The sequence below is a fragment of the Haemaphysalis longicornis genome, unplaced genomic scaffold (assembly GCF_048455015.1).
Source record: "Haemaphysalis longicornis isolate Haplotype H1 unplaced genomic scaffold, Haemaphysalis longicornis Haplotype H1 scaffold_1, whole genome shotgun sequence".
Lineage (NCBI taxonomy): Eukaryota > Metazoa > Arthropoda > Arachnida > Ixodida > Ixodidae > Haemaphysalis > Haemaphysalis longicornis.
This window is the reverse complement of record NW_027526203.1, coordinates 421,205,030-421,209,733: the sequence shown is the minus strand read 5'-3', so window position 1 is coordinate 421,209,733 and position 4,704 is coordinate 421,205,030. Positions and strand designations below refer to the sequence as shown.

The window sequence follows — 4,704 nt, the reverse complement described above, 5'->3', positions numbered from 1 at the left end:
TCCTGATTACTCTACGACTCCTAAAATTCCCTCTATCTATTAAATGTTTCCTTGTTCCCTTTTGGTCTGAATTACAGCCAAAAACTCCCCGAAAAAAGGAAAATTCCCCGCAGGGAACATCACTGCTGTTCGCTGCGCCAATCCTGCCGTTGTGAGAATAATTTGCAAACATGGTCCTCCGTGCGGTCTATTCTGTGAGCCACCAACCCGTGCGACAAGTTCCTGCCATATGGGATTCTCTCCGTAACCATTCAGAGCATTTTGAACGCCACAGAATTTTTAGAACACGTTACATGAAATGTTTCAACACCGAATAAAGTTAAACAATGGGAGGCTGGGGAAACATGAAGAATTTGTGGTCATTTGTAGCCACCAAAAACCCGGTTAGAGAAAACAGAGTGGCTAAGTAGGTGTTATGTCAACGGAAACAGCTAGAACAGGGAATTAGTTTTGAACATTTCTCAAGCGCAATCGCAATCTAGCCGTAGCCGTAGCCGTGGTTGATGGCGATGAAGAATTTATAGCCTTCTTTATTCCGTAATTCGGTTGCGCTCTTCCAATCTCTCCATCTAGATGCACTTGGCGAGAACGACCACCTCTCGCCTCTGCCGAGCTTGGGCTCACTGCGCGGGACACCTCATGCTATGGAACGCTTCCGAACTTCCGAAAGAGCCACCTCTTTTTTCACCGAAGTTTGATTTCGCGCTAGAGCGACTTGGGGTATTGAATGCATCGTAGCATGGAACGCTTCTAAAGAGCCGCTTCTAGGGGCGCAGTACCTTTTCTCAATCTCCCATTTAAGGCTTAATAAACACGTATATACAACACCCGGAAGGCGATGCATTAAATCTGAGGCGTAAAGAATAGAGCTTGGTCATCGATCGGCCGAACTGCTACCTGTGCACCGCAAGCACCGTTAGTAAAGCTGGCTGACTTCGTAGGGCACCTTCGTTCTTTAGGTACAGCAAGAAGACAAGTGTAGAGCAGACACACTCTGCGGTTTTATTGATAGAAGCACACACCAATGTTATTGGCCAGCTGTTATCACCTTTCTCTGGCTTTTATTATTTAGGGGCTTGTCCCTTGGTTGCTCTACTCGAGCGCGCCTGTCCAATTTCGTTCCGGCTCTGGCACGTGTTTTCCCCCAGTAAGCTTCAGTTGGGTGTGTAGATGCTGGGTGACCACAGGCGTCTCCATCCTTCGCGTTTACCGCATTCGAATGAACATACATTAATAAAGCAATGGGCTTGGATTCAGGCGGGGCTCGATTACAGAAGGTGCTTTTCTCGTACGAAGGCAAAAGGCTGCTTCACCCTCTTGATTCCGGAATTATTTTCCTTTATAAAGGCTCAAAACCTGATTATCGGCGAAGCTTTAGTGGGATAAATTAGAAGAGATGTCAGGGCAGTGAGTGGAGGGAAAGGGAATGGACCGATTAACGAAAGGGAACATAAAAATCACATGGCCGCTACATCTGGTCTTAAATACGAGCCCCCGCACATGAAGTGCGCGCCCACACAAACTTCTTGAGAGCAGCTATATTTACAGCGTAGGCGCAATAGCAACAAGACTCCATAATCTTGTATATGATCGTTGTATCAATAAATAATTTTTATTTATTTTCACTAAGCAGCCAAGACACTGCAGTGAGGGAGGCTCCTGCAGCCCTCTTGGCTTTTCCACTGGGAACGGAAATAAAAAAAAATATTGTTAACTCTAGAGAAGGACACACTTCGGCTTTTTTGGCCTCTTTTTTGGCCTCTTGACATGGAGTGCATCCGTCGTTGCTGTTACTAGAGTCTCTCGCACTCCGTCCTTGGTCTTGGCCGAGCACTCGAGGTACCCATAGGCGTTGATCGTATCCGCCATGGTGCGGCCTTTCTCGGGCGCAACGGGTTCTGCTTCATATTTTCCTGCTCGCGCAGCGTGTGCGGGTCGTTCCGCAGGTCCTTGTTCCCTGCCATGATGATGGGAACGTTGGGACAGGAGTGGTGGACCTCGGGCGTCGACTCCTCGGTGATCTTCTCGAGGAAGTCTGGAGAGTCGATGGTGAAACTCATCCAGATGACGTCCGTGTGAGGGTATGACAGGGGCCGCAACCTGTCGTGGTCCTCTTGTTCCCACCTACCAAAAAGAAATAAGAAATAAGTTTGAAATACTTACGAGTACACTTCACGTGCACTTCAAATATTCTTTGCATTATGTAAATATCTACCCCCCCCCCCTTCCCCGGTATCGGACTGCATGATTGCGCCCACGAGATGGTGGTGCCCCGACAAAACCCATCGGCAGTCTCTCGGCAACGCTTGTTTAAGGATTGCACTGTTATTCAATGAGGCTATCGCTGCGGTTTGAATCAACACCAGCTTGAGTGCTACGAGGGAAATACTTTTTCGGCTAGTCCCATTCAGCCTCAGAGCATTAAAACGGAAATTCAGCTTCCGAAACCCCATAGAGGAAACAACTGCTTTGACCAGGACGTATACAACTTGACCACGGCAACGCGATCACACTCATCGAATGCACTCGTCTTAACTTCCCCAGTCGCTGCAACGTAGTTTTGACACAGCAGTCATTTTGCCAGGTCATCTAGTGGAAATCAGTGAATGGCTTCTCTCGCTTACTAAGTTTATACTGAAGTTGCGTAGCACTAATATTTGAAGCGTACACTTAAGTTTCTCAGTAAAGTACGTAACGCGTGTTAAATCAATTGCGAACTAAGTAGAATGCCTGCGGCAGCGTCCAGTAAACAACGAAGCAGACAGGTTTTAAACAGATCTTGAAGAAGCCGCCCTAAGAGATTTTGAAATCGCAATTTTTAGATCCACCAGCCACAATCGATGGAATTACTTTTAAGGAAGTGCCACGGTTAGACACTACATGTCCCCACCTTTCAGACTTCAGACATTTTAGTGCAAAATTAAATTTCCGACAGTTTATTTAGAAATCCCTTGCGGTTGCCCTAGCACATAAAACGCTGCCTTTCATATGCGCTGGATTACATGCACTCCACAAAAAGTCGACTGTCTATCCCATGCATGGTTTCCCCTAACCTGAGTGCACTGAGAATATGAAGCTTTTTCAATTTGTTACCGAATTGTTTTTTTTTTTCACCATCCCTCTCCTGTCAGTAGTAGGTGCTATACTCTCAACTGTGGTAGCAGCAAGAAATGCCCCGAAAAAAAAAAAAAAAACATACGCCTCCCTCCCAGCGAACGACACATCACATGCCACTTCCCGCGAACTCCACTTCCGGGATTTCCGTTCCAGGACCGACGACTTGGCATCCGCATCACCCCGCCACCCACTACCGCTCCGATATACTCACCTGATTGGTCACTATACCGGCACATTCGGTTCTACTGCCCCCCTCCGCACTCGTCGCTCACTATTGCAGATGCCCGAACGTGGTGAAAGACCGGCACGTATTCCAACTCCACCATACTCTCGTACCTCTCTTCCCCATCACCTTCTCCTAGCTCTGCCACTCCAGAAATCTCCCCGCCACCGACAGCCCGTCTAGTATGGTTCTTCCCACTGCATCCAGATCGCTAAGCGGTAGGAATGCGGACTGAACAGCTTGCACCCGGAGGACCAGAAACGCCTGATAAACCTGTCCACCCGGGCTGCGAAGCGCGCGGCTGCCTGAACTTTTTCTTTTTTGCGCAATAAAGCGTTATGCATCCTCACCTCCTCCTCGAAAGTAAACTTTTGGCTAAACCAAACACGTCTGAAAATACATGAAACCACAAAGCCGCATCTAAGCCGCAAATTTTTATTTGATTCGACTGCAAGTGACAGGGTTGTAATCACGTTCACAGATCACCAGTATTAAATTATTTTTTTTCTTGAAGGAAATGCGCTACAAGAAGAATGCAGAGCGCCTGCCTTACGCTTATGGTAGCGTTGTTTCAGTAAAAACACTGACTGTGCTGCATGCTACATGCTATTGGCAGTGAGTACGGAACTGTTTGCAAAGATTACCGAGGAAGGGCCCTTAAGAAAAATTGGCCGCGTATCTGCTCCTTTCGTTGCAAATGCCGTCAAAAAGACGATAGTCTTCATCGGCTTTTGCGAAGTAAATGCCTCCCTTCGCTTTCCCGCTCGCCTCTCATGTTGTTCCTCTTGCGTCGCGCTCCTCCCAAGGTAAAGACGCCAAAGGTTTGCTTAAATCATTTTAAATTTCCCGCGTTCCACTGCTCCAAACCGGGTGTCTCGATGCGAACGCTGCCGTACGGCGAAGACGCGCGTTAATCGAGGCGCCCTACTTCAACGTTTATAGAATCGCGTTTCCATACTCCACGTGCGTTGCAAGCAGAACGTGGAGCCTATCTAGTGGAACATTGCGTAACTGTTGCCGGTTGATTTCTTAAAATGGCGCCAGAAGCTATAGTGGCGCGGGCGACAGCAGGCGACGGCGGAGTGAATTCTTTTTCTGCAGTTGATGAAGTATTTAGTTTCGCGAAAGTCAAGCCTGTTTGATTTTTTTATAAAGGAACACTGTAAATATCACTTCTGTATTGATTTGTTGTCTCATATTTGCGTAATGTCTTGTTCTTCTTCAACAATGTTGACGAGTATGAACATTACACCGGACATAGACGGGTAGATTTAGCTGTGACTATATAAGACTATTGCGCAGGCATTGTTTTGCTTTGGCCGGGTGGCTGAATCGAGTCACAGACAGACAGACGGACAGACATA

General features: G+C 47.3%; 1 pseudogene; it reads right to left on the bottom strand.

Annotated features, from left to right (window-relative positions):
- Positions 1-1,716: 1,716 nt before the first annotated feature.
- On the bottom strand, positions 1,717-2,143 carry LOC144172787 (rho-related GTP-binding protein RhoA-A pseudogene; annotated as a pseudogene).
- Positions 2,144-4,704: the final 2,561 nt, after the last annotated feature.